This window comes from Anas acuta, chromosome 2 (genome assembly GCF_963932015.1).
Source record: "Anas acuta chromosome 2, bAnaAcu1.1, whole genome shotgun sequence".
Lineage (NCBI taxonomy): Eukaryota > Metazoa > Chordata > Aves > Anseriformes > Anatidae > Anas > Anas acuta.
Window position 1 is genome coordinate 20,453,207 of NC_088980.1, and position 10,964 is coordinate 20,464,170.

At 39.1% G+C, this 10,964-nt stretch overlaps 1 long non-coding RNA gene across 1 annotated transcript; it reads right to left on the reverse strand.

Annotated features, from left to right (window-relative positions):
• Positions 1 to 637: 637 nt before the first annotated feature.
• On the reverse strand, positions 638 to 5,634 carry LOC137851671 (uncharacterized). Its single transcript, XR_011093343.1, has 3 exons — positions 5,317 to 5,634; positions 2,915 to 3,030; positions 638 to 2,337 (listed from the first exon to the last, which is right to left on the reverse strand). It is a non-coding gene; the product is annotated as an uncharacterized lncRNA (long non-coding RNA).
• Between the last annotated feature and the right edge of the window lie 5,330 nt (positions 5,635 to 10,964).

Consider the following 10,964-nt stretch of genomic DNA (forward strand, 5'->3'; position numbering starts at 1 on the left):
AGCTTAGATGTCCAAAACAAGTATGTAGCAAAAACATACAGATTTATATCTGTAAATATATGTTTTTTTCTGAGATTATGACAGTCACAGTGTTATACTTCACAATTAAGTCAGATCTAAGTTGTCCAGCTACTAGTTCACAATTAACACTGCATACAGAAAACAAAATCTCCAGGTACAGATAGGTTTTTAAAATGAGAACAGAAAAATGCACCTTAAACTACCAGCAAACAAAAGAAAAAGAAGTTGAATTTTATTAAATTTGGAATCACTTAATGACTTTTTAAGGACAAAGCACACATGAAAAGAATGACAAACATAACTCAAAAATCTTAACTTATTTAGAGTTTCTCCTCAACCCATGTTATTGTGTTGGCAACTAGCATCTATTTCATAATATGAGGTAAGCAAATAATGCAAAAGAAACAATTCCTTTATGAAGAAGGAATGTTCATTTTTGTAGTAACATAAGAAGTCTATAAATCTACTAACTTTGCATACAGTTTGAGGATTTTACCTTAATCTCATTTGTTATTTTGGCAGGTGTAAATTTCCACATGCAATGGAATATACCTCAAAGTGGCAGGTAAATCAACGTCACAAGTCAAAGTCAGGTCTGAAAAAAAAATCTCTCCTTTATAAACCATCATTCATTTCTTTCCTCCTTTATATTTTCTTTGTATCTTCCCTTATCTATTTCCTTTTTTTTTTTCTTATGAAGAATGGTGCTTTGAAGCAAAAAAAGTTATAAACTGTAGACTGCGCAAATATGTCCATGTCAAACATACTTGAACGATAAAGAGATTGTAAGTCTTTGAAGTGAATTGTTTTTAGAAGTTTGACAGTAGAGTAGCTCTGAAATGTTTTTCAAAGCATACTAGCACATTTCTAAAAAAAAATATTTTTCAAGTTTTGGATACATCTTTTTGTTGTTGGTGGTGATTTTTTTATTATTATTATTTTTTCTTTCCTTCTCTTAGGAAAGAAAAACAGAATATTTTTCCCCATTCAGTATTTTGTTCAACTCTATTATTCATACAAGTTCATAAAGCTAATAGTGTTTCTTTCAGTCATTGAAACATATAGGGAAAGTCTTACATTCTCCATTTATCTACATTCCTTGTAAGGTCAGTTAGATTAGTTTGAATAAGAATTAAACCTCCAGGATCACAGGGAGAGGTTCCTGGCCAGTGCCAGTCACATAGCATTGTGGTTTCAATTTGCAAAGGTAATTTATTCAAGTTAGACAACTGGGTCAGCATGTATAAAATCAAGGTCTTCAGCCAGTGTGAACTAAAACATTTACTTGAACAGTCAAGAAAATTATGGTCTTTTCAAACTATTTGAGGCTCTAGGATATTATGAAAGTTTATTGTTGCACTTACATCTTTCTCCAGAACACTGTCCTGCATGAGTTGCATATATACCTGCAGTTTTTCAGCAGGTGGGGGATGGCTACACAGAGAACAATTAGAAAATGGCTATTTCATTGATGATATGATGATATTTTTAAAGGCTGGATATATCATTTATGTTGTCATGAAAATAAGTGAGCTAACTATAACTTGTTACACTACTTTTACTTCTGTTGGACAACAATCAGATGAAAAAATATAATTATTATCCACCATTAGAATGACTTGGAAATTTTTACAAATTTGATTAAGAAAAAAACAGGGGGTTATGCATACATAATCTTTTTGCCTTCTAGAAAATGTACTAACATGCTTCCCTGGTCACAAGTTGTGAGTTAATTCTGATTTGAACTTGGTGCAAGTTTTGTTTAGCACACGAATGTGTGATCTTCCAAAGGGTCATTACATTACCACTTAAAAAAAAGAAAATGTTATTAGGTAGCCATTGTGAAATACTACCAGTTCTTGGCAAGAGTCTAAACCAAGTTCTTGCCATGGTTATGTGCAGATACATCTCTTACATGCTTATAACTTTTTCTCTTAATTCTGCCCCACACAGTTTTCTTTTGTAGGTTTTCTCCAATTCAGTAAATATAGTCTAATTTTACCAAATGCCTACAGAAGGATTATTTCTGTCTGGTTTGCTTCTCCAGTGATTGATCCTCTATTATGGAGTTCATTATCTGTCTGTACTAACTCCTTAAATCCAACTCCTGCTTCAGGGGGCACTTGAAAGAAAGAAAAGAATAATTAAAAGCCTCTATACAAATGTAGTCATGGATATGAAATTTGTATTTCATATATTTGTATTTCATATACTCTGATCACTGTGGTTTGTGGACGGATATTGACTTTCAAAGATGAGACTACTCTAACATGCTTCTTTTTCCAACTGCTAAACCGTACTTGCAACGTGGTGAATCTGCAACAAAATTAGAAAAAAAAATCTTTTCAAAATGAGTTATCTTCCAAACTTTAAAGCTTGAATAAAAAGGTATTAACATATATGTTGTTTGTCTTACTTTCTACATCAGTGTGTGTATATATACATACACACACATATATATACACATGTATATACACAAACACACACACCTTTGTCTTACCTTCTACCTGCAACTCTGTTTTTCTTAATATAAACATTCAGTTTTTCTAAAGGGTTCAAAATATAATACAATTGTAATTGAAAGGTATAATGGTTCATACATGGAAAGGTGAGGGTAAATATGTTCCCTAAGATTAGTGGAGAAAGAACTGCAAGTGTTTTCATTAAACTGATTTATCAAGGTTCTTGAGCAGGTGTGACTTTTAAGTAGGAGAGTAACAGAGACCCAGCACAAACTTGACATTCAAGAGAACCAGGCTCAGTTTTTGCTTCAGCACATATATTTTGCAAGGCACTATCAAACCATTATCCACTCTCCACCCCCATCCAACTAACTAACTAACTAAATAAATAAATATAAAAAAAGTAAAATTAAGGAAACACCCTGCCTTACAGAGCTTTTGTGAAGGCCATGCAGGGGAAGCTGTAAGGTTCGACTCTGCGATGGTAAGGGCAGCCGTGCAATAGATGGTGCTGTTCCCACGCTTCAGATCCTGGGTGACCTGTTGTCTGTCAAGGTGCAGGTCATGCACTGAGATGAGAGTGTCTTCAATACCCCCACCACCATTATGTTTACACAAAGAGCAGGATAATTAAAACATTTCTCCCACCTTCCTCAAGCAGTAGTCAGCTTCCCTGCTTTTATTATTTATTTATTTATTTAGGTTCTCATAACTTTATCACTCCCTATAGCATTTTTCTGACTTAAATCAGGTCTTTATTCATCTCACTCTCTCCACCTTGCCATCTCCCCCTAGATCAAGTAGAAAAGGCTCATTTATTCCATTCAAGCATGGGGAAAAAAAAAAAAAAAAGAAACACTTTCAAGATGCTAACTGTTACATTTTGGAATCAGATTAATAATTTGAATTAAATCCTTTGTTCAGAAAACAAAAGAACTAGCAAAGAGGATAATGGATTATCCACTGCCATTGCTCAGCTGGAAGTTATCCAAAGGTTGATTTGATAAGTAGAGTGAGAATCAGAGGTATGACTGATGTAGCATCCTTATATTGCTATAACCTGTAAAACAGAGATACTATGATCTTCAGAAATACTATTACAGAGCTTCCCAAACAGATAATAACAGTGAAAGAAACTCCGGCATCTCATCCATTATATGTATTTCATATATATTGCATTGTTATATAAATGGATTTTTTCCAGTAGTATTGAGATATTAGAAGTCTCTATACAAATGACTTTTTGTTGATGAAAAGAGTGTTAGATGCCTTTATTATGGTATAAGAGATGAATTAGGTGAACATAGCTAAATAATAAGATATTTCTGTCTGAAAATGTATGTCTATCTAGTAGTAACTACAATATGGACACATCCAAAAAAAATAAAAATAGTCTAGATACTGCCCTATTGCAATAGAGATAAGCAGTGTAGCATGCAGTCCTCAGCTCTGTTGATGGCTGCCTTTAAGGAATTTCTAAGGCCTACCATTTAATTGGCAGTTATGCTAGGAATCTTGGGCTGCTTTTAATGCTATTCTTCCATTCCTTTGCAATACTTTAAGTCTGTGTCAAAGGCCTCCCTGTACCAGGGGGAAAAAAAAAAAAAAAAAAAGCTTTAATATTTCCAGTAATTTCTCAGACTTAGTGTTTGCCAAAAGCTTAACAACTGTCAGGATTTTGGCACCTTCCAGGTTTCCTTCTCTTGGAGGAAGAAGCTGTGAAGTACAACAGTGGGTATTTAACTCAGAGTTGTCTCAAAGGGCAGAGTAGTTAGTATTGGCTAACGTGTCCAATTTGTGCTATGCAGTGTACCACCTCTTTTTCTTTCCTTATTTTGTATTGCTGTGTCTGTAACAGCTACATCTGTCCCTTCAGAAACTTTGCAGTACAAAGAACAGAACATGGGTATTCATGTGAAGGTCTAATGGATTTTGTGTTCTTGCATACAGTAAATTGTTTTCACCTTAAAATCAGTCATTGTTCTTAAAGATTCTGACAATACTTACTTCAGAACAATATATAAATTAATGCATTAAAAAAAAAAAAAAAGAAAAAAAAAAAGGATTGCAGTAATAAACTCCAGGGAATATTCATGGACAAGTGGGTAAACAGAAGTTAAGCAGTGACCCTGAAGTAATAGTACATTACGGTTTTCAACTCCAATATACTGAGTACAAAGAAACAAATTGATTTTTTTTAAAGCTTTGAAAATTAAACCGACCACAGTAAAAGTGTTTTACTACACATCAGCAAAAAAATAAAAATTAAACTGCCATAAAAGCTATTCAAGAGAGCGCAAATGTCACTGTAGACACAGAAAAAAAAAATTTGCTCTTCACAATTCAGGTGATTTGTCACCAGGGTCAGCATTTCTTCAACATTCCATTCGTACAACCAATGGCAGAATTTGGTGTGGCCCTGGGGACCAAGGCAGTGTGATAGCACAGAATGGGCTTCTTTTTGGAAAAGGAGCTGAAGAAATACTTCTGAGATGTAATAGAGGACAAAAACAAACTGAACTTTTTTTCCTTCTTAAAAACAAAACACATACACACACACAAAAAATAATCTTATTTCACTTAAAATAATAATAATAAAATAATTAAAAAAAAACAAACAAACACAGAATCGTCTAGGTTGGAAGAGACCTCAAGATCGAGTCCAACCTCTGACCTAACACTAACCAGTCCTCCACTAAACCATATTGCTAAGTTCAACATCTAAACATCTTTTAAAGACCTCCAGGGATGGTGACAATATGTGCCAAATGCAGATTTCATTGTTGAAGGCATGCTCTATTACTGCTTGCACAGCAGCCCCACATACACTCACCTCTGAGTAACGTAAAATTCATCATGGTTTATTCCTATATTATTAATCCTTTACTCTTGAAGTCACTATTTGTCATTTTTCAGGGAAAATCAGACTGAAGTTCAGCATCTCTTGCAGGCTACAGCCTGTGTTAGCTTGCTGCTATCTTCTGCTAGGAGACAAGGCCAAGACGCAAGGCATGCTAGCATGTTTCCAGGGACACCTGCAGCATCTTCATCCATCACCTTTCCACAGCCTGATTTGCTGTATTTATAGCAGCTGTCCCTCATTAGCTTGGGGGGGGAGGAGGGTCAAAATCTGAAAAGTTATACAATTTTAATCATAATCTGCATAAAGACCTACCCATGTCTGAAATTATTACAGTATCAGGAACAGAGGTCTTAAAGAGGCAATCCTGTACTGGTATTGTTCTTAGTAGCTATTCCTTGACATCAGCCATAACTATCTTTGTGAACACAAAGAAGTGATCTGCATAGGTAGCAAGTGTTTGAGTTTCAGAGAGAATAGTATGGTAAAGATATTTGTTGAAGATAATTTCAGCTATCAATTTTTTTTAATTTTTTTTTTGACCATTGTTCTGAAATATCAATGATAAAATATGTCATTCTACTTTTTGATTGACTGCTGTGGTTATGAAAACAAAGTAATTTCTCCAAATCTTAGCTATGAATTAATCATGTATTAAAAAAGCTGTCAAGAAAGTAATTGCATTTTAAAAAGTATAAAGAACATGCAGATTTCTGTTTATCTGTGTGAGTTCTTATATGTGTAGTCTAAGTTTAGAAACAGAACAAGAAGAAAATACCTGTCAATGACAAAAATAATTTTTCTGAGTACTTTAAGACATTTTGGTTTTAATAAGGACACAAAATATATCACCTGGGAGAACTTTTTCAATAGAAAACATGTAGTAAACATTGTTCCTTATAGTAACATGTAATTGGGTTTCAATCCCCTTCCCCATTAGGTAATATATAACAGAACAACAACAACAATAATAATAATCATAATAAATTAAAATGTCTGGATGTTCAGGACTGAAGTTGAATAAAATATTTTCTGGATACTATAAAAACATGTTTTATTAGGAATACTGCTAACACAATATCTCAAATTACATTAAAAAATAAAATCCAGATGTCAAATATAGGCTTTTCTGCTCTCAGGTTAGACCTTTAATCTTTGCAGACTCAAATAAGAACTCCAGAATTCTGTGGATTGTGTATAATACATTGGGGTTGACCCTACACAGTAATGTGTAGGCATATATAGTCTTTAGTCTTTATGTAGGCACATATAGTCTTTACCTATGAGTAAATATAAAAAGTATATGTCTTCTTGTCTGGATTTTCATTTCCAGATGGCAGCATGCTCACACAGGCTACTTGTTATTTATTCTAGCAACAAAGACACTTACACCTTTAAGTTTAAATTTTTTGAAAAAAATAGTAATCCTCTGTCATTTATTACTACTCAGCTAAATCTTTGTTCAGCTGTATCTGTTATGATAGCTAAGAACAGCAGTTGTATAAATGATGAGAACCAAGGGGAAGTGGTCTTTCACTGGTTTGTGGTCTTCGGCCGATGCAAGGCTCAAAGGAGTCAGAGCAAAGCACTATGGTCACTGCTTCAGCATCTTGCACGTACAGCCCCTAGCACATGGTCAGCTCCAACAGGACCCAAGACCACTTGGAAAAACAAACAAACAAACAAATAAACTTTGTTTTCCATGAGAAAAAGCTTATGTATCATGAGCCTAGAAGACTCAATTCTGTACCCAGTGTGCTTCTTATCATAGAATCGCAGGCTCATAGAATCATTAAAATTGGAAAAGACCTCTAAGATCACCTGCTCCAACCATCCCCCTACCACCAATATGACCATTGCTCTAAGAACTGCATCCAACCTTTCTTTGAACACCCCCAGGAACAGTGACTCCACCACCTCCCTGGGCAACTTGTTCCAATGCCTGACTGCTCCTTCTGAGAAGAAATGTCTCCTAATTTCCAACCTAAACCTCCCCTGGCACAACTTGAGGCTATTCCCCCTAGTCCTATCACTACTTACCTGTGAGAAGAGGCCAACCCCCAGCTCCCCACAGCTTCCTTTCAGATAGTTGTAGAGAGCAATAATGTCTCCCCTGAACCTCCTCTTCTCCAGACTAAACAACCCCAGTTCCCTCAGCCACTCCTCACAGGACTTGTGTCCCAGGCCCTTCACCAGCTTCATATCCCTTCTCTGGACATGCTTCAGGGCCTTGATGTCCTTCTTGTAGTGAGGGGCCCAAAACTTAACACAGTACTTGAGGTGTGGCCTCACAAGAGCAGAGTACAGGGGGATGATCACCTCCCTGGTCCTGCTGGCTGCACTATTCCTGATACAAGCCAGGATGCCATTGGCCTTCTTGGCCACCTGGGCACACTGCCAGCTCATGTTCAGGTCAATCAGCACCCCGAGATCCTTTCCCTCTGCACAGCTTTCCAGCCACTCTGCCCCAAGCCTGTAGCATTGCTTGGGGTTGTTGTGACCAAAGAGCAGGATTTGGCCATTAGCCATGGTGAACCACCCATCAATCCAACCTGTCCAGGTCCCTCTGCAGGACCTTTCTACCCTCTGGCATATTGATACTTCCCCCCAACTTGGTGTCATCTGCATACTTACTGAGGGTACACTCAATTTCCTCATCAAAATCATCAAAGGTATTAAAGAGGATGGGCCCCAACACTGACTCCTGGGGAACACCACTGGTGGCTGGTCACCAGCTGGATTTCAATCCATTCACCATTCACTCTTCCGAACACCAGGTATTGTCCTTCCCATATTTCTGTGAATGTATCCACAGTATTGATGGATATTTGACCTTTGTATGAGAGGCCTTGGTCACCAGACTGATGAAAGGATACATTGTGACTTAAGCAGGAGATGCAGGATGTCAAAGGTCTTAGGCACGCTATCTGGAGTCTTCTTATATGGACAAGTCATATGAATTTGTATGTTGCATTTCATATACTTAAAACCTTGCAGCTGGAGGGGTGAGGCAGATCCTGATCTTTGACTCTGGTCTCAGATCCCACCTATCCCACCTTTAAACTAAACCTTGTCTACTGACTGCTTCACAGACTTATAAGGAACAGACCATCTAATGAGGATGAAGAAGCTTTTGGATATTTATTTTTTAAAAAATGAAAAAGAAAGCCTCTTTGGTATCTGGGCTACTCCTCAGGTCATGATGTAATCTGTAGAAACTGATTCTAGAGGCTGTCAGAACTGTCTTTGTACTGTGAGCGTCCCATCTGAGACTACTGCTGTTTGGACAGGGTGGCTGAGGGAGCACAAAGCCAGTTCTTACATGTTGAGAGAAACTCCAGGAGCTTTCATCCACATTTGCATATTTCTTCCTCCATTTTGTTCTCATATAGTTTATCTCATTCATTTTTTCTTTCTTTCTGACTCCCACTGTAACATTTCTCTTCTTTATGAGATAAATTACATAGACATTGCTTTACCTTAAAGAAGGTTTTATAAAGGAGAGGATTGGTCTCTTCTCCCAAACAGTAAGTGATAAGACAAGAGGAAATGGCCTTAAGCTGTGCCAGGGAAGGTTTAGGTTGTGTATTAGGAAAAAAATTCTTCTCTGAAAGGGTTGTGAAGAATCGGAACAGGCTGCTCAAGGAAGCAGTTGAGTCACCATCCCTGCAGGTCTTCAGAAAACTTGTAGATGTGGTGCTTAGTGACATGGTTTAATGGTGGGCCTGGCAGTGCTAGGATAAAGGTTGGACAAGATGATCTTAGAAGTCTTTTCACAGAATCACAGAATCACAGAATTTCTAGGTTGGAAGAGACCTCAAGAGCATCGACTCCAACCTCTAACCTAACACTAACAGTCCCCACTAAACCATATCCCTAAGCTCTACATCTAAACATCTTTTAAAGACTTCCAGGGATGGTGACTCCACCACTTCCCTGGGCAGCCCGTTCCAGTGCCTAACAACCCTTTCAGTAAAGAAGTTCTTCCTAACATCTAACCTAAAACTCCCCTGGTGCAACTTAAGCCCGTTCCCCCTCGTCCTGTCACCAGGCATGTGGGAGAACAGGCCAACCCCCACCTCACTACAGCCTCCTTTAAGGTATCTGTAGAGAGCAATAAGGTCCCCCCTGAGCCTCCTTTTCTCCAGGCTGAACAAGCCCAGGTCCTTCAGCCGTTCCTCGTAGGACTTGTTCTCCAGGCCCCTCACCAGCTTCGTCGTCCTTCTCTGGACCCGCTCAAGCACCTCCATGTCCTTCTTGTAGTGAGGAGCCCAAAACTGAACACAGTACTCGAGGTGCAGCCTCACTAGAGCCGAGTACAGGGGGATGATCACTTCCTTAGTGGCCACACTGTTTCTTATGCAAGCCAGGATGCTGTTGGCCTTCTTGGCCACCTGAGCACACGGCTGGCTCATATACAGCCGACTATCAACCATCACTCCCAGGTCCTTCTCTGCCAGGCAGCTCTCCAACCACTCATCTCCCAGCCTGTAGTGCTGCTTGGGGTTATTGCGCCCCAAGTGCAGGACCTGGCACTTGGCCTTGTTGAACTTCATGCAGTTGACCTCAGCCCATCGGTGCAGCCTATCCAGATCCTCCTGCAGAGCCTTCCTACCCTCAAGCAGATTGACGCACGCACCTAGCTTGGTGTCATCTGCAAACTTACTGTGGGTGCACTCAATGCCCTCATCCAGATCATCGATGAAGATATTAAAGAGGACCGGCCTCAGCACCGAGCCCTGGGGAACGCCACTAGTGACCGGGCTCCAACTGGACTTGACTCCATTTATCACGACTCTTTGGGCCCGGCTATACAGCCAGTTTCTAACCCAACGAAGCGTGCGCCAGTCCAAGCCACGAGCAGCCAGTTTCTTGAGGAGAATGCTGTGGGAAATGGTGTCAAAAGCCTTGCTGAAGTCAAGGTGGAGCACATCCACAGCCTTTCCCTCATCCATCCAGCGCGTCACTTTGTCATAGAAGGAGATCAGGTTCGTCAAGCAGGACCTGCCTTTCATAAACCCATGCTGACTGTGCCTGATCGCCTGTTTGCCCTGCAAGTGCCGCGTGATGACTGTCAAGATAATGATAATTATCTTATAGTTTCCAACCCAAATGATTCTATGAAATATTGTTACATTTGCTTTTAGTGAATGGGATGGTTGATAATCACAGATAAGGACCATCGCTCTACCAGTTGTAGCTCTTTAGAGTCTGTTCTCATTTCCCCTAACTTTCCTTATTCACCATGCTGGGCTTGGGCTGAGCAGCATCTCCCTGTGAGCAACCTACTCCTTCCTCCTGTGGGAGCAGAGACTTGATGGTTCAACAGATGCAACTCTGCAGTTGTGTTAAGAGATGTCTGTGCACAAGGATGGCAACAGTGAAGGAAAAGAAGTGGATGGGGGTTTCTGAGGCTGGAAAGGGCACAGGAAGAATGGGAGAGCAGCATTTGTGTTTTAAGTATGCACAAGGGCACAAAAATTCAGGTGGTTCATGCTGACTCCTACATGCAAGGTGCACATGGGGTGTATATTTGCATATGATGGGGGCAGCTGGCTGCAATGAAGTGGGTTAGGTGCGTGAGATGTATGACGAAGGTGAGGGTGACTATGATGGAAAAG